We start from the raw sequence: 23688 nt of genomic DNA, 5'->3' as shown, positions 1-23688 counted from the left end.
GCCCACATAGTATAAAACACAGCTACGTAGTATATAACACAGCCACATAGTATAGTTGTGGCCAAAAGTATTGACACCCCTGCAGTTCTGTCAGATAATACTCAGTTTCTTTCTGAAAATGATTGCAATCACAAATTCTTTGGTATTATTATCTTCATTTAATTTGTCTTAAATGAAAAAAACACAAAAGAGAATGAAGCAAAACATTGATCATTTCACACAAAACTCGAAAAATGGGCCAGACAAAAGTATTGGCACCCTCAGCCTAATACTTGGTTGCACAACCTTTAGCCAAAATAACTGCGACCAGCCACTTCCTGTAACCATCAATGAGTTTCTTACAATGCTCTGCTGGAATTTTAGACCATTCTTCTTTGGCAAACTGCTCCAGGTCCCTGATATTTGAAGGGTGCCTTCTCCAAACTGCCATTTTTAGATCTCTCCACAGGTTTTCTATGGGATTCAGATCTGGACTCATTGCTGGCCACCTTAGAAGTCTCCAGTGCTTTCTCTCAAACCATTTTCTAGTGCTGTTTGAAGTCTGTTTTGGGGCATTGTCCTGCTGGAAGACCCATGACCTCTGAGGGAGACCCAGATTTCTCACACTGGGCCCTACATTATGCTGCAAAATTTGTTGGTAGTCTTCAGACTTCATAATGCCATGCACACGGTCAAGCAGTCCAGTGCCAGAGGCAGCAAAGCAACCCCAGAACATCAGGGAACCTCCACCATGTTTGACTGTAGGGACCGTGTTCTTTTCTTTGAATGCCTCTTTTTTTCTACTGTAAACTCTATGTTGATGCCCAAAAGGCTCTACTTTTGTCTCATCTGACCAGAGAACATTCTTCCAAATCGTTTTAGGCTTTTTCAGGTAAGTTTTGGCAAACTCCAGCCTGGCTTTTTTATATCTCGGAGTAAGAAGTGGGGGTCTTCCTGGGTTTCCTACCATACAGTCTCTTTTCATTCAGACGCTGACAGATAGTACCGGTTGACACTGTTGTAACCTCGGACTGCAGGGCAGTTGAACTTGTTTGGATGTTAGTCGAGGTTCTTCATCCAACATCCGCACAATCTTGCGTTGAAATCTCTTGTCAATTTTTCTTTTCCGTCCACATCTAGGGAGGTTAGCCACAGAGCCATGGGCTTTAAACTTCTTGATGACACAGGAACATTCAGGTCTTTGGAGAAGGACTTGTAGCCTTGAGATTGCTCATGCTTCCTCACAATTTGGTTTCTCAAGTCCTCAGACAGTTCTTTGGTCTTCTTTCTTTTCTCCATGCTCAATGTGGTACACACAAGGACACAGGACAGAGGTTGAGTCAACTTTAATCCATGTCAACTGGCTGCAAGTGTGATTTAGTTATTGCCAACACCTGTTAGGTGCCACAGGTAAGTTGCAGGTGCTGTTAATTACACAAATTAGAGAAGCATCACATGATTTTTCGAACTGTGCCAATACTTTTGTCCACCCCCTTTTTTATGTTTGGTGTGGAATTATATCTAATTTGGCTTTAGGACAATTCTTTTTTTGTTTTTTCATTTAAGACAAATTAAAAGAAGATAATAATAACAAAAAATTTGTGTTTTCAATCATTTTCAGGAAGAAACTGAGTATTATCTGACAGAATTGCAGGGGTGTCAATACTTTTGGCCACAACTGTATATAACACAGCCATGTAGTATATAGCACAATTCATGTAGTATATAGCACAGACCACGCAGTATATAACACAGGCCATGCAGTAAATAGCACAGGCCACGCAGTTTATAACACAGCCCATGTAGTATATAGCAATGTGGGCACCATATCCCTGTTAAAAAAGAATTAAAATAAAAATTAGTTATATACTCACCTTCCGGCGGCCCCCGGATCCAGCCCAGGACTTAAAGGGAACCTGTCACCTGAATTTGGCGGGACTGGTTTTGGGTCATATGGGCGGAGATTTCAGGTGTTTGATTCACCCTTTCCTTACCCGCTGGCTGCATGCTGGCTGCAATATTGGATTGAAGTTCATTCTCTGTCCTCCATAGTACACGCCTGCACAAGGCAAGATTGCTTTGTGCAGGTGTGTACTATGGAGGACAGAGAATGAACTTCAATCCAATATTTCAGCCAGCATACAGCCAGCGGGTAAGGAAAGGGTAAATCAAACACCCGAAAACTCCGCCCATATGACCCAAAACCAGTCCCGCCAAATTCAGGTGACAGAGTCCCTTTAAGCGATGCTCGTCGCAACATTCCGTTCCCAGTAATGCCTTACGGCAATAACCCGTGATGATGTAGTGGTCTCGCAAGACCGCTACGTCATCACGGGTCGTTGCCGCAATGCATTCATGGGACTGGAGCATCACGAGGAGCAGGAAAGGCTGGCGCGGATGACGGAAAATTAGAATATAATGATTTTTTTTTTATATTATTATTATTTTTAACATATGTTTTTACTATTGATGCTGCATAAGCAGCATCAACAGTAGAACGTTGGTCACACTTACAGGGTTAATGGCAGCGTTAACTGACTGCGTTACACCGCGTTATGCCGCGGTGTAACGCAGTCCATTTAACGGACTTCTGAAACGCTATGTGGGCGCTGAATGGAGGGGAGTATGGAGGGGCCAATTCGCGGCCAGACTGTGCCTGTGGTTGATTGGTCTTGCCCAGCCGGCCGTGACCAATCAGCGACGCGGGATTTCCGTTACAGACAAACAGATGGAAGTGGACCTTAGACAATTATATAAATATACTGGCTGAAGAGCCCGACGTTGCCTGGGCATAGTAAATATCTGTGGTTAGTTATAGCACCTCACTTCTCTTATTTTCCCATCACGCCTCTCATTTTCCCCCTCACATCTCTCATTTTCTCCCTTACACCTCTCATTTCCCCCTTACTCCTCTCATTCCCCCCTAACACTTGTCATTTCGTCCTCACATCTGTCATTTTCCGATCACTCCACTATTTCCCCTCACTCCTCATTTTGAACTCACACCTTTTCATTTTCACCTCACATCTCTCATTTTCCCCTCAGTATATACATGATTGTCATCTCCCTTATATATAGTATACACCTGTATGTCATCTCCTGTATATAGTATATACAGTGGGGCAAAAAAGTATTTAGTCAGTCAGCAATAGTGCAAGTTCCACCACTTAAAAAGATGAGAGGCGTCTGTAATTTACATCATAGGTAGACCTCAACTATGGGAGACAAACTGAGAAAAAAAAAATCCAGAAAATCACATTGTCTGTTTTTTTAACATTTTATTTGCATATTATGGTGGAAAATAAGTATTTGGTCAGAAACAAAATTTCATCTCAATACTTTGTAATATATTCTTTGTTGGCAATGACAGAGGTCAAACGTTTTCTGTAAGTCTTCACAAGGTTGCCACACACTGTTGTTGGTATGTTGGCCCATTCCTCCATGCAGATCTCCTCTAGAGCAGTGATGTTTTTGGCTTTTCGCTTGGCAACACGGACTTTCAACTCCCTCCAAAGGTTTTCTATAGGGTTGAGATCTGGAGACTGGCTAGGCCACTCCAAGACCTTGAAATGGTTCTTACGAAGCCACTCCTTCGTTGCCCTGGCGGTGTGCTTTGGATCATTGTCATGTTGAAAGACCCAGCCACATTTCATCTTCAATGCCCTTGCTCATGGAAGGAGGTTTGCACTCAAAATCTCACGATACATGGCCCCATTCATTCTTTCATGTACCCGGATCAGTCGTCCTGGCCCCTTTGCAGAGAAACAGCCCCAAAGCATGATGTTTCCACCACCATGCTTTACAGTAGGTATGGTGTTTGATGGATGCAACTCAGTATTCTTTTTCCTCCAAACACGACAAGTTGTGTTTCTACCAAACAGTTCCAGTTTGGTTTCATCAGACCATAGGACATTCTCCCAAAACTCCTCTGGATCATCCAAATGCTCTCTAGCAAACTTCAGATGGGCCCGGACATGTACTGGCTTAAGCAGTGGGACACGTCTGGCACTGCAGGATCTGAGTCCATGGTGGCGTAGTGTGTTACTTATGGTAGGCCTTGTTACATTGGTCCCAGCTCTCTGCAGTTCATTCACTAGGTCCCCCCGTGTGGTTCTGGGATTTTTGCTCACCGTTCTTGTGATCATTCTGACCCCACGGGGTGGGATTTTGCATGGAGCCCCAGATCGAGGGAGATTATCAGTAGTCTTGTATGTCTTCCATTTTCTAATTATTGCTCCCACTGTTGATTTCTTCACTCCAAGCTGGTTGGCTATTGCAGATTCAGTCTTCCCAGCCTGGTGCAGGGCTACAATTTTGTTTCTGGTGTCCTTTGACAGCTCTTTGGTCTTCACCATAGTGGAGTTTGGAGTCAGACTGTTTGAGGGTGTGCACAGGTGTCTTTTTATACTGATAACAAGTTTAAACAGGTGCCATTACTACAGGTAATGAGTGGAGGAAAGAGGAGACTCTTAAAGAAGTTACAGGTCTGTGAGAGCCAGAAATCTTGATTGTTTGTTTCTGACCAAATACTTATTTTCCACCATAATATGCAAATAAAATGTTAAAAAAACAGACAATGTGATTTTCTGGATTTTTTTTTCTCAGTTTGTCTCCCATAGTTGAGGTCTACCTATGATGTAAATTACAGACGCCTCTCATCTTTTTAAGTGGTGGAACTTGCACTATTGCTGACTGACTAAATACTTTTTTGCCCCACTGTACCTGTATGTCATCTCCCCTGTAAATAGTATATACCTGCTGTATGTCATCTCCTCCTGTATATACCTGTATGTCATCTCTTCTGTATATACTATATCCTGTATGTCATCTCCTCCTATATATAGTATATACCTGTATGTCATCTCCCCTGTATATAGTATATACCTGCTGTATGTCATCTCCTCCTCTATATACCTACGTGTCATCTACTCTTTTATATAGTATATACCTGTATGTCATCTCCTCCTGTATATAGTATATACCTGTGGGTCATCTGCTCCTGTATATAGTATATACGTGTCATCTCCTCCTGTATATAGTATAGATCTATGTGTCATCTCTGTTATGATCTGGTGGCCTAGGAGCAGCATGAGACGTACTCTGGAGAAGGTGGTACCTGTACTGAACGCAGACCCTGAACTTAACAACACAACTAGATGTAGCCGTGGGATGTACCTAACGCTCCCTAGACACCTCGACACAGCCTGAGGACTAAATACCCCTAAAGATAGAAACGGAAAACTATCTTGCCTCAGAGAAAATCCCCAAAGGAAAGACAGCCCCCACAAATATTGACTGTGAGAGGAGAGGGAAAAGACATACGCAGACTGAAATCAGAATTTAGCAGAGGAGGCCATTCTAGCTAAATAGGAAGTATAGGACAGAGTACTATATGTTCAGTATAAAAACACTAGAAAATATCCACCACAGAAAATACAAAAACTCCACATCTGACTAAAGACATGGAGGGTATATCTGCATCTCCAGAGATACCGCTTGGCTGCAAAAAATCCTTTCACAGACAAGCTGGACAAGACAATACATGAAAATGCACAGAACTATAATGCCCACAGCATGTGGACAGCAGAAACAAAGCCAGGACTTCTCTTTGAAGAAAAGCACAGCAAACAGGAGAGACCAGAAAGGGATGAGAATCCTCCAAACACAATGGACAACTGGCACTGACTAAAGGATCAAGCAGGACTAAATAGCTGAGTCCAAATTGCAAAAAGTGAACACACCTGATAGATGCTGCGATCCACAGACAGCATCACTACCACTCATAACCACCGGAGGGAGCCCAAGAGCAGAATTCACAACAGTACCCCCCCCCCCTGAGGAGGGGTCACCGAACCCTCACCAGAGCCCCCAGGTCGATCAGGACGAGCCAAATGAAAGGCACGAACCAAATTGTCAGCATGAACATCGGAGGCAACAACCAAAGAATTATCCTCCTGGTCATAACCCTTCCATTTGACCAGATACTGAAGCTTCCGCCTCGAAAAACGAGAATCCAAAATCTTCTCAACCACATACTCCAACTCCCCATCAATCAACACCGGAGCCGGAGGATCAACAGAGGGAACAACGGGCACCACATACTTCCGCAACAAAGATCTATGGAAAACATTATGGATGGAAAGAGAGGCTGGAAGGGCCAAACGAAAAGACACTGGATTGATAATCTCAGAAATCTTACAAGGACCAATAAACCAAGGCTTGAACTTAGGGGAAGAAACCTTCATAGGAACATGACGGGAAGACAACCAGACCAAATCCCCAACACGAAGCCGGGAACCAACACACCGACGACGGTTAGCAAAATGCTGAGCCTCCTCCTGAGACAACACCAAATTGTCCACCACATGAGCCCAAATCTGCTGCAGCCTGTCAACCACAGAATCCACACCAGGACAATCAGAAGGCTCAACCTGCCCTGAAGAAAAATGAGGATGAAAACCAAAATTACAAAAAAAAGGCGAAACCAAGGTAGCAGAACTAGCCCGGTTATTAAGGGCAAACTCGGCCAATGGCAAGAAAGCCACCCAATCATCCTGATCAGCAGACACAAAGCATCTCAAATAAGTTTCCAAAGTCTGATTAGTTCGCTCGGTTTGACCATTTTTCTGGGGATGAAATGCGGAAGAAAAAGACAAATCAATGCCCAGCTTAGCACAAAAGGCCCGCCAAAACCTAGAAACAAACTGGGAACCTCTATCGGACACAATATTCTCCGGAATGCCATGCAAACGAACCACATGCTGAAAAAACAACGGAACCAAATCAGAAGAGGAAGGCAATTTAGGCAAAGGTACCAAATGAACCATCTTAGAAAACCGGTCACAAACCACCCAGATAACAGACATCCTCTGGGAAACCGGAAGCTCTGAAATAAAATCCATAGAAATATGCGTCCAAGGTCTCTCAGGGACCGGCAAAGGCAGAAGCAACCCACTAGCGCGGGAACAGCAAGGCTTAGTCCGCGCACAAATCCCACAGGACTGCACAAAAGAACGCACATCCCGCGACAAAGAAGGCCACCAAAAGGACCTACCAACCAAATCTCTGGTACCAAAAATCCCACGATGGCCAGCCAACACAGAACAATGAACCTCAGAAATCACTTTACTAGTCCATCTATCAGGAACAAACAGTTTCCCCACTGGATAGCGGTCAGGTTTATTAGCCTGAAATTCCTGAAGAACCCATCGTAATTCAGGGGAGATGGCAGAAAGAATCACCCCTTCCTTCAGAATGCCGACCGGCTCAAGAACCCCAGGGGAATCAGGAAAAAAACTCCTAGAGAGGGCATCCGCCTTAACATTCTTAGTACCAGGAATGTACGAGACCACAAAATCAAAACGGGAGAAAAACAGGGACCATCGAGCCTGTCTAGGATTCAGCCGTTTGGCAGACTCGAGGTAAATCAGATTCTTATGATCGGTCAGGACCACAATACGGTGCTTGGCCCCCTCAAGCCAATGTCGCCACTCCTCAAATGCCCACTTCATAGCCAACAACTCCCGATTGCCGACATCATAATTGCGTTCCGCAGGCGAAAACTTCCGAGAAAAGAAGGCACACGGTTTCATCAAGGAACCATCAGAATTCCTCTGAGACAAAACGGCCCGTGCCCCAATCTCAGATGCGTCAACCTCAACCTGAAATGGAAGAGAAACATCCAGCTGACGCAACACAGGAGCAGAAGTAAATCGGCGTTTAAGCTCCTGAAAGGCAGGAACAGCCGCGGAGGACCAATTCGTCACATCAGCGCCTTTCTTCGTCAAATCGGTCAGAGGTTTAACCCTGCTGTTCTGTTTAGATTTCACATACACTTGTACTGTTCCCGGTCATTTTTGACCGTCCTTATAAAATAATCATTTTTAGCTAATCTAAGTGGTTTTTTTAAACAGTTTTTGCACTATTATATTGCTTGTGAAGATGGTTGTTCAAATACCAGAAAAAAAAATAAATACAAAGCTTGTTTTATATTTTTTTTATATCCAAAAGGGAACATGGTATTTTTTCGATTTTTGTAAAAATTGATTATTTTTGCAGATAAAAAAAAAATCTTGATCTAAATGTTAACTATAAGTAATAATATCAAACATTATGTAGATATACTTTTTTCAAAGGCAAAAAAAAAAAAAAAAAGCTTTTTTCTCTATAAAATGGCAAAAAACGTTGTTTTTTATACACTTATACTGTTCCCGGTCATTTTTGACCGGACCTAACAAAGTTGTGATTTGTACCTAATTCAAGTGTTATTTGATTACCTGTTGCATTGTTTTACTGTATGTGAACATGGTTTTTAATAATCAGATGAAAAATTAAATCAAAAACTTTTATTTTTTGAATCAAATAAATTAACATTTTTTGCAATATTTGCTTCATATTGCACATAAAAACTTTTCTTTATTCTAAACTATATACAAACTTTTCAAAAAAAAAAAGTTTTTTTGTCAAAAACAAATGATAAATGCGATTAATGTATTACTTGCATTGATCACATGTATAATTTACATGACGCTTGCACAAGTATTTTGCACATTTGCAACACATAATATTAGATTTATGGTTACTGGACGTTGGACAGAATGAGCATCTTTTTCGCTTGCAGCTGGTTGCGATGGTGGAAGCCGTTTCAGTATCAGTGGTGGTCGAAGCTGTTGGCTCGCCGTCTCCACCATGCTCTCGAATTTGTCGGGCCACTTTTTCTGCACTCTCATTTCTTGGATTTCGTGGCCATGTTTTTACATATGGATTAGTGAGAGACTTCCCCAATTCCTCAATAAAAAGCCGTCGTTTGTGTAATTTTTTTTCTTGCCATTTGGGGTTTATTTCCCGCCACAATACAAAGGCATTATAGGCAGATACATCGATCAGGTTGTAAAAGAGAATCATAGGCCACCTATTTGTTTTTCTTTTACATGTATACGTGCCTACAAGCTGGTCTAATGTGTCAACAGCACCTTTAGTGGCGTTATAGTGAAGAATCATGTCTGGCTTTCTGTCATCTCTCTCACTTATTTTTGCATCATGGTGCATGGTGCTCATGAGGATAACTTGTTTATTTTTTTGGGGAACGTACGACACTACCGTAGTGTCCTTTGTAAAATAAAACATTGAACTGTGTACGTCTCTCTTATTGAGGATACCCTGTGGAAGTTCAGGTTTATTTTTTCGTACAGTACCCAGCATAGTTATATTGTTTTTTTGTAACATCTGCCCCAATTGGTAGGATGTGAAGAAATTGTCACATGTAACGTTTCTCCCTTTGAGTCCATGGGTCAAGTCCAAAACTACTCTCGTGCCTTGGTTTTTTTCAGGTCTTTCTAGAGGGTTTTTTCCAATATATACTTGAACATTTGCAGCATATGATGTTTTACTGTCACACAGAGTCCAGATTTTTATACCGTATTTTGCTGGTTTACTTGGAATGTATTGCCTGAATGGGCACCTGCCTCTAAATTACACCAGCTGCTCATCAACAGTGACATTTTCTACGGTATTATAACATTTTGGGAGTATCTCGACCCATTTACTCCACAAATCCCTAATTGGGGCAAGTTTATCTGTGCTTCTTCTTTCAGATCTATCCGTTTTGTTATCAAACCGTAGAACTCTGGAAATTTCGTGGAATCTTTCTAAAGACATGGTGGCCCTAAATATATGGCGCCCCGTTTCCGAATTCCACAAACTTTTAGTGGACTCTCCATATGATTTGTATACTCCAGCTAATAGAAGTAACCCGATGTAAGCATTCATAGCCGTCACATCGAAGTTCTTCCATTTATCGCCATAAACCTTTTTTCCCTCAATGTTTGTCATTTGGATAAGTATATTTTGCATGGCTATATTTATGAATAATAGGAATGCCGATTGAATGTCATCAATTCTAGCAATTGCATATCTAGTGGGACCTGGAGTATCTGTGATGACATTTGATGAAGACCTTCTACCAGTTGGAGCAGGAGGCTGCAATTTCCAAACGACATCTTTGTTTTTTGAATTGATTTCTTGCGTCAGACCGGTTGTCGGGGTTTCCACATCAGATTCACCCTCAGAATCCGAGTTCTCGGCAATATCTTCATCCTCACTAATGTTGTCCTCCTCTTCGGAGACATTTTCAGGTGGGACATCCTCGTCTGTATCGGAGTCGTTTATAAACTCCTCCAATTCAGCTTGGGTGAAGTGTCTTCTTCTCATGCTGTAAGGCATCACTGTTGAATGAAAAAATAAAATATATCCATAAACAATGAATGAAAAAAAAAATCAAAACAATTTCGCAACAATACACACAATAACGTCCCGTCACACATTGAGATATGCCCTGTGATTATGGTGCTGGAGCGTCGCAAACAAAAATGAGGCATGCACTCATTCTATCACAGCAGTGAGTATGTACTCATAAGCAGACATTGAGTCTACACAACCCTAATGCTAACCCCCTATCATCCATTCTATCACAGCAGTGAGAATATGTACTCATAAGCAGACATTGAGTCTACACAACCCTAATGCTAACCCCCTATCATCCATTTTATCACAGCAGTGAGAATATTGAATAATTTTAGAATAAAAGAATAATTTAGCTGTAACATACCTGTAAAAATGGGACTTCAGAGCTCTGACGTCTGAACCTCTGCTCACTCTGTGTTGTCTCCAGCTGAACTGAAACTCTACACTGCTATGTTATCTGTCTACAGATAAGATCAGAGCAGACACCACCCTGCAGCAGGAAAAAGCTCACAGTACAACACTTTAGGTGAATTCTGCTTAGGACAGCATTGCACAGTGTAATACTGTACAACCAGCAAACACATGGAAAATCAGAAAATCATGATTTACAATATGAAATGTTGACAACTGAATGGAACTAGATCTATATGAACAGCAGGGTAAATAAAAACTAGTGAAATAAATTGCGCATAGCTATACTGGAAGCGAATCCATCGGCTGTATCGCAACTTGAAAATGTTGGTATGTGTAAATCTTTTCTGACCAAAAGTAGTCAGATACATTGATAAATAGTAGTAGATGCAATATATAGTTCAAAATGAGGTGATAGCACCTTTATTTTTGTCAAAAATTGTCTGGAGAGCTGAATAAAGGCCTATCGGTCATTTTTGACCAAACAGTACAAGTGTAAAAAAAATTGTACCAAATAAAGTAAACAAAAATTAAAAAAAAAAAAAATTCCCACAGAGAGTACCCCCCTAATGACGAAAAGTCAGGGAGCCTCAAGTCTCAGAATCACACGCTGAATTTTTATAACATTATAGAATTTCAAAAACGGTCATTTTTGACCTAACAGAACAGCAGGGTTAACCACACTGGAGAAGTTGGCAATGAAACGACGATAAAAATTTGCAAAGCCCAAGAATTTCTGAAGGCTCTTCACAGATGTGGGCTGAATCCAATCATGAATGGCCTGAACCTTAACCGGATCCATTTCTACAGATGAGGGAGAAAAAATGAAGCCCAAAAAAGAAACCTTCTGCACTCCAAAGAGGCACTTCGACCCCTTCACAAATAAAGCATTATCACAGAGGATCTGAAATACCATCCTAACCTGCTTCACATGAGACTCCCAATCATCGGAAAAAATCAAAATATCATCCAAACATACAACCATGAATTTATCAAGATAACTCCGAAAGATATCATGCATGAAGGACTGGAACACAGATGGGGCATTAGAGAGTCCGAATGGCATCACAAGGTATTCAAAATGGCCTTCGGGCGTATTAAATGCAGTTTTCCATTCGTCACTCTGCTTAATACGAATGAGATTATATGCCCCTCGAAGGTATATCTTAGTAAACCAGCTAGCCCCCTTAATCCTAGCAAACAAATCAGTAAGCAAAGGCAAAGGGTATTGAAATTTGACCGTGATCTTATTCAAGAGGCGATAATCAATACAGGGTCTCAAGGAGCCATCCTTCTTGGCAACAAAAAAAAACCTGCTCCCAATGGTGAAGAAGATGGCCGAATATGCCCCTTCTCCAAAGACTCCTTAATATAGCTCCGCATAGCGGCATGTTCTGGCACAGACAGGTTGAAAAGTCGGCCCTTAGGGAACTTACAACCTGGAATCAAGTCAATAGCACAATCACAGTCCCTATGCGGTGGAAGGGAACTGGATTTGGGCTCATCGAATACATCCTGGAAATCTGACAAAAACTCAGGAATTTCAGAAGAGGGGGAAGAGGAAATTGACATCAAAGGAACGTGATCATGAACCCCCTGACAACCCCAACTAGTCACAGACATAGATCTCCAATCTAACACCGGATTATGTACCTGTAACCATGGAAAACCCAGCAGAATATCATCATGCAAATTATGCAACACCAGAAAACGACAATCTTCCCGATGGGCTGGCGCCATGCGCATGGTCAGCTGTGTCCAAAACTGAGGTTTATTTATAGCCAACGGTGTAGCATCAATACCCCTTAAAGGAATAGGGTTCTGCAAAGGTTGCAAGGGGAAACCACAACGTCTGGCAAATTCTAAGTTCATTAAGTTCAGAGCGGCGCCTGAATCCTCAAATGCCATGACAGAAAATGATGATAATGAGCAGATCAAGGTCACAGATAACAGAAATTTAGGTTGTACAGTACTGATGGTAACAGAACTAGCGATTCTCTTAGTACGCTTAGGGCAATCAGAAATAACATGAGCAGAATCGCCGCAGTAAAAACACAACCTATTCTGACGCCTGAATACTTGTCGTTCAGCTCTAGACAAAATCCTATCACACTGCATAGGCTCAGGGCTCCGCTCAGAGGACAACGCCACAGTGTGCACAACCCTGCGCTCGCGCAAGCGCCGATCAATCTGAATGGCCAGAGACATAGAATCACTGAGACCAGCAGGCGTGGGGAACCCCACCATAACATCTTTAACGGATTCAGAAAGACCATTTCTGAAAATTACCGCCAAGGCATCCTCATTCCATTTAGTCAGTACAGACAATTTTCTAAATTTCTAGCAATACGATTCTGCCGCTTCTTGACCCTGACACAGGGCCAACAAGATCTTCTCAGCTTGATCCACAGAATTAGGCTCATCATACAATAACTCCAATGCTTGAAAGAAAGAATCAACATTAAGCAAAGCAGGATTGCCAGTTTCCAGGGAAAATGCCCAATCCTGTTGGTCACCACGCAGCAGGGATATGATGATTTTAACTTGTTGAATGGGATCACCAGAGGACCGGGGTTTCAATGCAAAAAACAGTTTACAGTTATTTTTGAAACTCAAAAATTTGGATCTGTCACCAAAGAATAAATCAGGAGTGGGAATCTTAGGTTCTAAGGCAGGAGTCTGACCAATATAATCTGAAATACCCTGTACCCTAGCAGCAAGCTGATCCACACGAGAAACTAACTCCTGAACATTCATGTTATTACTAGGTTCCGCAGCCACCCAGAGATTAAGAGGGAGGAAAAGGCTAAACAGGCTAAGGAAAAAAAAATGGCTCAAAACCGTTCCTCCCTTCTTCTGAGATGCAATTAACTCATTGTGGGCCAGTTGTACTGTTATGATCTGGTGGCCTAGGAGCAGCATGAGACGTACTCTGGAGAAGGTAGTACCTGTACTGAACGCAGACCCTGAACTTAACAACACAACTAGATGTAGCCGTGGGATGTGCCTAACGCTCCCTAGACACCTCGACACAGCCTGAGGACTAAATACCCCTAAAGATAGAAACGGAAAACTATCTTGCCTCAGAGAAAATCCCCAAAGGAAAGACAGCCCCCCACAAATATTGACTGTGAGAGGAGAGGAAAAAGACATACGCAGACTGAAATCAGAATTTAGCAGAGGAGGCCATTCTAGCTAAATAGGAAGTATAGGACAGAGTACTATGTGTTCAGTATAAAAACACTAGAAAATATCCACCACAGAAAATACAAAAACTCCACATCTGACTAAAGACATGAAGGGTATATCTGCATCTCCAGAGATACCGCTTGGCTGCAAAAAATCCTTTCACAGACAAGCTGGACAAGACAATACATGAAAATGCACAGAACTATAATGCCCACAGCATGTGGACAGCAGAAACAAAGCCAGGACTTATCTTTGAAGAAAAGCACAGCAAACAGGAGAGACCAGAAAGGGATGAGAATCCTCCAAAAACAATGGACAACTGGCACTGACTAAAGGATCAAGCAGGACTAAATAGCTGAGTCCAAATTGCAAAAAGTGAACACACCTGATAGATGCTGCGATCCACAGACAGCAGCACTACCACTCATAACCACCGGAGGGAGCCCAAGAGCAGAATTCACAACACATCTCCTCCTGTATATAGTATGTACCTGTATGTCATCTCCTCTTTTATATAGTAAATACCTGTGTGTCATCTCCCCTGTACATACAGTCATGGCCAAAAGTATTGACACCCCTGCAATTCTGTCAGATAATACTCATTTTCTTCCTGAAAATGATTGCAAACACAAATTATTTGGTATTATTATCTTCATTTAATTTGTCTTAAATGAAAAACACAAAAGAGAATGAAGCAAAAAGCAAAACATTGATCATTTCACACAAAACTCCAAAAATGGGCCAGACAAAAGTATTGGCACCCTCAGCCTAATACTTGGTTGCACAACCTTTAGCCAAAATAACTGCGACCAACTGCTTCCGGTAACCATCAATGAGTTTTTTACAATGCTCTGCTGGAATTGTAGACCATTCTTCTTTGGCAAACTGCTCCAGGTCCTTGATATTTGAAGGGTGCCTTATCCAAACTGCCATATTTAGATCTCTCCACTGGTGTTCTATGGGATTCAGGTCTGGACTCATTGCTGGCCACCTTTTCATTCAGATGCCGATGGATAGTCCGGGTTGACACTGTTGTACCCTTGGACTGCACGACAGCTTGAACTTGTTTGGATGTTAGTCGAGGTTCTTTATTCAACATCCGCACAATCTTGTGTTGAAATCGCTTGTCAATTTTTCTTTTCCGTCCACATCTAGGGAGGTTAGCCACAGTTCTTGATGACACTGCGCACGGTAGACACAGGAACATTCAGGTCTTTGGAGATGGACTTGTAGCCTTGAGATTGCTCATGCTTCCTCACAATTTGGTTTCTCAAGTCCTTAGACAGTTCTTTGGTCTTCTTTCTTTTCTCCATGCTCAATGTGGTACACACAAGGACACAGGTTGAATCAACTTTAATCCGTGTCAACTGGCTGCAAGTGTGATTTAGTTATTGCCAACACCTGTTAGGTGCCACAGGTAAGTTGCAGGTGCTGTTAATTACACAAATTAGAGAAGCATCACATGATTTTTCGAACAGTGCCAATACTTTTGTCCACCCCTTTTTTATGCTTGGTGTGGAATTATATCCAATTTGGCTTTAGGACAATTCTTTTTGTGTTTTTTCATGTAAGACAAATTAAATGAAGATAATAATAACAAAGAATTTGTGTTTTCAATCATTTTCAGGAAGAAAATGAGTATTATCTGACAGAATTGCAGGGGTGTCAATACTTTTGGCCATGACTGTAGTATATAGCTGTGTGTCATCTCCCCTGTATATAGTATGTACCTGTATGTCATCTTCCCTGTATATACCAGTGTGTCATCTCCTCCTGTATATAGTATATACGTGTGTCATCTCCCCTGTATATAGTATATATGTGTGTCATCTCCTCCTGTATATAGTATATACCTGTGTGTCATCTCCCCTGTATATAGTATAAACCTGCGTGTCATCTCCCCTGTATATAGTATAAACCTGCGTGTCATCTCCCCTGTGTATAGTATATACCTGTGTCATCTCCCCTGTATATAGTATGTACCTGTATGTCATCTCCCCTGTATATAGTATATATCAGTGTGTCATCTCCTCCTGTATATAGTATATACCTGTGTGTCATCTCCCCTGTATATAGTATATACCTGTGTGTCATCTCTTCTGTATATAGTATATATCGGTATGTCATCTCCTCCTGTATTAGACCGCGTTCACACGTTATTTGGTCAGTATTTTTACCTCAGTATTTGTAAGCTAAATTGGCAGCCTGAAAAATCTCAAGCCAACAGGAAGCCCTCCCCCCTGCCAGTATATATTAGCTCACACATACACATAATAGACAGGTCATGTGACTGAATTGGATCACGCGGGGTAAAAATTTCGCCTCACAACATCTATGACGCTCTCGGGGTCCAGACGTGTGACTGTGCAAAATTTTGTGGCTGTAGCTGTGACGGTGCAGGTGCCAATCCCGGACATACACACACACATTCAGCTTTATATATTAGATATACCTGTAAGTCATCTTTCCTGTATATAGTATATACCTGTATGTCATCTCCCCTGTATATAGTATATACCTGTATGGCATCTCCTCCTGGCTGTCAATTTGCCTCCAACAGTTTTTCTTTCACTTTTTCCCCCTTTATGTAGATAGGGGCAAAATTGTTTGGTGAATTGGAACGCGCAAGGTTAAAATTTTGCCTCACAACATAGCCTTTGAAGCACTCGGGGTCCAGACGTGTGAGTGTGCAAAATTTTGTGGCTGTAGCTGCGACGGTGCAGATGCCAATCCCGGACATACACACACACACACATTCAGCTTTACAGTTAGGTCCATATATATTTGGACAGAGACAACATTTTTCTAATTTTGGTTATAGACATTACCACAATGAATTTTAAACAAAACAATTCAGATGCAGTTGAAGTTCAGACTTTCAGCTTTCATTTGAGGGTATCCACATTAAAATTGGATGAAGGGTTTAGGAGTTTCAGCTCCTTAACATGTGCCACCCTGTTTTTAAAAGGACCAAAAGTAATTGGACAATTGACTCCAATGCTATTTCATGGACAGGTGTGGGCAATCCCTTCGTTCTGTCATTCTCAATTAAGCAGATAAAAGGCCTGGAGTTGATTTGAGGTGTGGTGCTTGCATTTGGAAGGTTTTGCTGTGAAGTAAACATGCGGTCAAAGGAGCTCTCTATGCGGGTAGAAACAAGCCATCCCTAAGCTGAGAAAACAGAAAACACCCATCCAAGAAATTGCTATAATATTAGGAGTGGCAAAATCTACAGTTTGGTACATCCTGAGAAAGAAAGAAAGCACTGGTGAACTCATCAATGCAAAAAGACCTGGGCGCCCACAGAAGACAACAGTGGTGGATGATCGCAGAATAATCTCCATGTTTAAGAGAAACCCCTTCACAACAGCCAACCAAGTGAACAACACTCTCCAGGAGGTAGGCGTATCAATATCCAAATCTACCATAAAGAGAAGACTGCATGAAAATAAATACAGAGGGTTCACTGCATGGTGCAAGCCACTCATAAGAATCAAGAATAAAAAGGCTAGACTGGACTTTGATAAAAAACGTCTAAAAAAGCCAGCACAGTTCTGGAAGAACATTCTTTGGACAGATGAAACAAAGCTCAACCTCTACCAGAATGATGGAAAGAGAAAAGTATGGCGAAGGCGTGGTACAGCTCATGATCCAAAGCATACCACATCATCTGTAAAACACGGCAGAGGCAGTGGGTCACTAGTATTTATTGATGATGTGACACAGGACAGAAGCAGCCGAATGAATTCTGAGGTATTCAGAGCCATACTGTGTGCTCAGATCCAGCCAAATGCAGCCAAACTGATTGTCCATCTGTAGTATGAAACAACGACCAATGACCCAAAACATAATGCCAAAGCAACCCAGGAGTTTAATAAAGCAAAGAAGTGGAATATTATTGAATGGCCAAGTCAGTCACCTGATCTCAACCCAATTGAGCATGCATTTCACTTGTTAAAGACTAAACTTCAGACAGAAAGGCCCACAAACAAACAGCAACTGAAAACCACCGCAGTGAAGGCCTGGCAGAGCATCAAAAAGGAGGAAACACAGCGTCTGGTGATGTCCAGGAGTTCAAGACTTCAGGCAGTCATTGCCAAAAAAGGGTTTTCAATCAAGTACTAAAAATGAACTTTTTAAAAAAAATTATTGAATCTGTCCAATTACTTTTGGTCCATTTAAAAACAGGGTGGTACATGTTAAAGAGCTGAAATTCCTAAACCCTTCATCCAATTTTAATGTGGATACCCTCAAATGAAAGCTGAAAGTCTGAACTTCAACTGCATCTGAATTGTTTTGTTTAAAATTCATTGTGGTAATGTCTATAACCAAAATTAGAAAAATGTTGTCTCTGTCCAAAAATATATGGACCTAACTGTATATATTAGATAGATTTTGTGTAAGACAGGAGATATATGAGGCCAAAGTCTCCATGTACTGGGTTTCTTTTTCTCAGGATATGATGGTTTTCTTTGGTACTTTCCCCCCCATTAGAAGGGACACCTGTGGATATTGGGGTCTTTACCTGTTACAGTCCTGGTGGGATTTACTCGGTAAAGTGGACGTTGGACAAATATCACCATCAATTACCCTCAGACTGAAGGAACATCGCTCCTCTATTCGGATCTATGGATCCAGGATGAAATCCACTGCGGCCCCTGCAAGAAAAGAAGGAGAAAGAGCAGAAGTTGGGGGAGACCACAATGGCCTGAGATTTCTACAGCTGCTCTGTTCGCACAGGACCTATGATGAGGTCACATGAGGGGAGGAGTCAAGGGTCACGTGATCAGGGGCCTCAGTGTATGCAGGACTCTGCTGTGCTGGTTGTCATGGTGCTGGATGAGGGGAAGTTTATGTGTGGGGTCAGGAGGGGTTTACAGTGTGGATGGAGCAGAGCCGTGTGTGTACGAGGTGTACGGAGCGGAGCCGTGTGTGTACGAGGTGTACGGAGCAGAGCCGTGTGTATACGAGGTGTACGGAGCAGAGCTCCGTGTGTACGAGGTGGATGGAGCAGAGCCGTAGGTGTACTGAGCAGAACCATGTGTATACGAGGTGTACGGAGTGGAGCCGCGTGTTTACGAGGTGGCTTGAGCAGAGCCGTGTGTACACAGAGCTGTGCGTGTACTAGGTATATGGAGCAGAGCCGAGTGTGTATGAGGTGGATGGAGCGGAGCCATGTGTACAAGGTGTACGGAGCGGAGCCATGCATGTACGAGGTGTACGGAGCGGAGCCATGCGTGTACGGAGCAGAGCCCTGTTTGTATGGGGTCCTGTGTACTGACCAACCATATACTCTCAGCTTTGGTCACAGACCTCCCTGTGAACGCTGTATACACCTGTATGCTCCCAGTTTTGGTTACAGACCCCCCTGTGTACGCTGTATACACCCGTGTACTCCCAGCTTCGGTCACAGACCCCTTTGTGTACGCTGTATACACCCGTATACCCCCAGCTTCGGTCACAGACCCCCCTGTGTACACTGTATACACCCGTATACCCTCAGCTTTGGTCACAGACCCCCCTGTGTACGCTGTATACACCCCTATACTCCCAGTTTTGGTTACAGACCCCTCTGTGTACGCTGTATACACCCATATACCCCCAGCTTCCGCCGCAGACCCCCCTGTGTACGCTGTATACATCCGTATACCCTCAGCTTCAGTCACAGACCCCTCTGTGTACACTGTATACACCCAGCTTTGGTCGCAGACCCTTCTGTGTACACTGTATACACCTGCATACCCCCAGCTTTGGTCGCAGATCCCTCTGTGTACACTGTATACACCTGCATACCCCCAGCTTTGGTCGCAGACCCCTCTGTGTACGCTCTATACACCCATACACCCCCAGCTTCGGCCGCAGACCCCTCTGTGTAAGCTGTATACACCTGCATACCCCCAGCTTTGGTCGCAGACCCCTCTGTGTACGCTGTATACACCCGTATACCCCCAGCTTCGGTCGCAGACCCCTCTGTGTACACTGTATACAGACCCCCCTGTGTACACTGTATACACCCGTATACCCTCAGCTTTGGTCACAGACCCCCCTGTGTACGCTGTATACACCCCTATACTCCCAGTTTTGGTTACAGACCCCTCTGTGTACGCTGTATACACCCATATACCCCCAGCTTCCGCCGCAGAACCCCCTGTGTACGCTGTATACACCCGTGTACTCCCAGCTTCGGTCACAGACCCCTCTGTGTACGCTGTATACACCCGTATACCCCCAGCTTCGGTCACAGACCCCCCTGTGTACACTGTATACACCCGTATACCCTCAGCTTTGGTCACAGACCCCCCTGTGTACGCTGTATACACCCCTATACTCCCAGTTTTGGTTACAGACCCCTCTGTGTACGCTGTATACACCCATATACCCCCAGCTTCCGCCGCAGACCCCCCTGTGTACGCTGTATACATCCGTATACACTCAGCTTCAGTCACAGACCCCTCTGTGTACACTGTATACACCCAGCTTTGGTCGCAGACCCTTCTGTGTACACTGTATACACCTGCATACCCCCAGCTTTGGTCGCAGATCCCTCTGTGTACACTGTATACACCTGCATACCCCCAGCTTTGGTCGCAGACCCCTCTGTGTACGCTCTATACACCCATACACCCCCAGCTTCGGCCGCAGACCCCTCTGTGTACGCTGTATACACCTGTATACCCCCAGCTTTGGTCGCAGACCCCTCTGTGTACGCTGTATACACCCGTATACCCCCAGCTTCGGTCGCAGACCCCTCTGTGTACACTGTATACACCAATATACTCCCAGCTTCGGCCGCACACCCCTGTGTACATTGTATACACCCGTATACCCTCAGCTTCGGTCGCAGACATCTGTGTACACTGTATACACCCGTATACCCCCAGCTTTGGTCGCAGACCCCTCTGTGTACACTGTATACACCCGTATACCCTCAGCATCGGTCGCAGACCCCTCTGTGTTCACTGTATACACCCATATACCCCCAGCTTCGGCCGCACACCCCATTGTGTTCGCTGTGTACTCCCAGCTTCGGTCACAGACACCTGTATACACCCGTATCCCCCCAGCTTCGGTCACAGACCCTTCTGTGTACACTGTATACACCCATACACCCCCATTTTTGGTCACAGACCCCTCTGTGTACACTGTATACATCCATATACCCCCAGCTTTGGTGGCAGACCCCTCTGTGCACTCTGTATACACCCGTATACCCCAAGCTTCGGTCATAGACCCCTCTGTGAACACTGTATACACCCGTATACCCCCAGCTTCACTCACAGACCCCCGGGTCTCTATCCCCCTGCAGAAATGACCGCAGACACATACGGTAACACTGCGGCCATCGGCCTCTCGTCTCTCGCACATACACTGATAACATAAGATGGAGTCGGACGAACCCTCCTACAAAATGTGAGAACAAAGTCATTAGTACAAGACTGTATGAGAAAGGGATTTATTCTACAAGAAATGCTGGGGCCACAAATGATAGTCCTGTGTAAGAACTATGGAGATCGCGCTATTCTTCTGTATAATGGGGCATGGCGCTGGGGCCTGAATATGAGACCTTGTCTGATCTCTGTGTCCTGTGTAAGAACTATGGAGATAACCTTATTCTTCTGTATAATGGGGCATGGCGCTGGGGCCTGAATTTATTATTATTTATTATTATTTATTGTTATAGCGCCATTTATTCCATGGCGCTTTACATGTGAGGAGGGGTATACATAGTAAAAAAGTACAATAATCTTAAACAATACAAGTCATAACTGGTACAAGAGGAGTGAGGACCCTGCCCGCGAAGGCTCACAATCTACAAGGGACGGGTGAGAATACAGTAGGTGAGGATAGAGCTGGTCATGCAACAGTTTGGTCAATCGGTGGTTACTGCAGGTTGTAGGCTTGTCTGAAGAGGTGGGTCTTCAGGTTCTTTTTGAAGGTTTTGATGGTAGGCGAGAGTCTGATGTGTTGTGGTAGAGGGTTCCAGAGTAGGGGTGATACGCGAGAGAAATCTTGTATACGATTGTGGGAAGAGGAGATAAGAGGGGAGTAGAGAAGGAGATCTTGTGAGGATCGGAGGTTGCGTGTAGGTAAGTACCGGGAGACGAGGTCACAGATGTATGGAGGAGACAGGTTGTGGATGGCTTTGTATGTCATGGTTAGGGTTTTGTACTGGAGTCTTTGGGCAATGGGGAGCCAGTGAAGGGATTGACAGAGGGGAGAGGCTGGGGAATAGCGGGGGGACAGGTGGATTAGTCGGGCAGCAGAGTTTAGAATAGATTGGAGGGGTGCGAGAGTGTTAGAGGGGAGGCTACAGAGCAGGAGGTTGCAGTAGTCAAGGCGAGAGATGATGAGGGCATGGACTAGGGTTTTTGCAGATTCTTGGTTGAGGAATGAACGGATTCGTGAAATATTTTTGAGTTGAAGTCGGCAGGAAGTGGAAAGGGCTTGGATATGTGGTTTGAAGGAGAGATCAGCGTCAAGGATTCCCTGGAGGCAGCGAGCTTGTGGGACTGGGGAGAGTGGGCAGCCATTTACTGTAATGGATAGGTTCGTTGGGTGGGGGGGTCACATGAGATGGGGGAAAGATGATGAATTCTGTTTATGAATTCTGAATGACACCTTGTCTAATCTGTGTACTGTGTAAGAACTATGGAGATCGCGCTATTCTTCTGTATAATGGGGCATGGCGCTGGGACCTGAATATGAGACCTTGTCTGATCTCTGTGTCCTGTGTAAGAACTATGGAGATCGCGCCATTCTTTATAATGGGGCATGGTGCTGGGGCCTGAACATGAGACCTTGTCTGATCTCTGTGTCTTGTGTAAGAACTATGGAGATCGCGATATTCTTCTGTATAATGGGACATGGTGCTGGGGCCTGAATATGAGACCTTGTCTGATCTCTGTGTCCTGTGTAAGAACTATGGAGATCGCGCTATTCTTCTGTATAATGGGGCATGGCGCTGGGGCCTGAATATGAGACCTTGTCTGATCTCTGTGTCCTGTGTAAGAACTATGGGGATCGCGCTATCCTTCTGTATAATGAGGCATGGCGCTGGGGCCTGAATATGAGACCTTGTCTGATCTCTATGTCCTGTGTAAGAACTATGGACATAGCGCTATTCTTCTGTATAATGGGGCATGGCGCTGGGGCCTGAATATGAGACCTTGTCTGATCTCTGTGTCCTGTGTAAGAACTATGGAGATCGCGCTATTCTTCTGTATAATGGGGCATGGTTCTGGGGCCTGAATATGAGATCTTGTCTGATCTCTGTGTAATGTGTAAGAACTATGGAGATCGCGCTATTCTTCTGTATAATGAGGCATGGCACTGGGGCCTGAATATGAGACCTTGTCTGATCTCTGTGTCTTGTGTAAGAACTATGGAGATCGCGCTATTCTTCTGTATAATGAGGCATGGCACTGGGGCCTGAATATGAGACCTTGTGTGATCTCTGTGTAATGTGTAAGAACTATGGAGATAGCGCTATTCTTCTGTATAATGGAGCATGGCACTGGGGCCTGAATATTCCTGTACAGGGGTCTTTGGAGACATAATCTGACCCAAGCATTTTGGATAAGGAGAAGGGAAAATGTGATTGGGGACATTTTATCGTAATTGCCTTTTAAAAAAAACTAATAAAAAAAATAACTGATTAATAAAAGTTTTTTGTTTCCCCCCTATTTTGTCTGTAGGAGAGGTAAAGAACAAGGCTGAAGATGCTTTATCTAGAGAATTTTACAAAAGAGGGAGGATTGGCAACTTGGAATGTCCTTGTCTATTTTGGGATTGGGAGTTAGGAAAAGGGGCAGGAGATATTTTGGGTTTTGTTTTGGGGGTGGGGACAAAAGATGCAATATTTGCTCA

The 23688-nt window shown here is 43.6% G+C and overlaps 1 protein-coding gene across 1 annotated transcript in view; it reads right to left on the bottom strand.

Annotated features, from left to right (window-relative positions):
• Positions 1-18566, bottom strand: part of LOC138663151 (oocyte zinc finger protein XlCOF6-like) — a 44829-nt gene extending 26263 nt beyond the window's left edge. The window contains exon 1 of the mRNA XM_069749296.1: positions 18347-18566. The gene's annotated coding sequence lies outside the window, so the exon portion shown is untranslated. The remainder of the gene's footprint in view (positions 1-18346) is intronic.
• Between the last annotated feature and the right edge of the window lie 5122 nt (positions 18567-23688).

This window comes from Ranitomeya imitator, chromosome 2, assembly GCF_032444005.1.
Source record: "Ranitomeya imitator isolate aRanImi1 chromosome 2, aRanImi1.pri, whole genome shotgun sequence".
Lineage (NCBI taxonomy): Eukaryota > Metazoa > Chordata > Amphibia > Anura > Dendrobatidae > Ranitomeya > Ranitomeya imitator.
The sequence above is the reverse complement of the archived record's forward strand: the minus strand, read 5'-3'. Positions and strand labels throughout refer to the sequence as shown.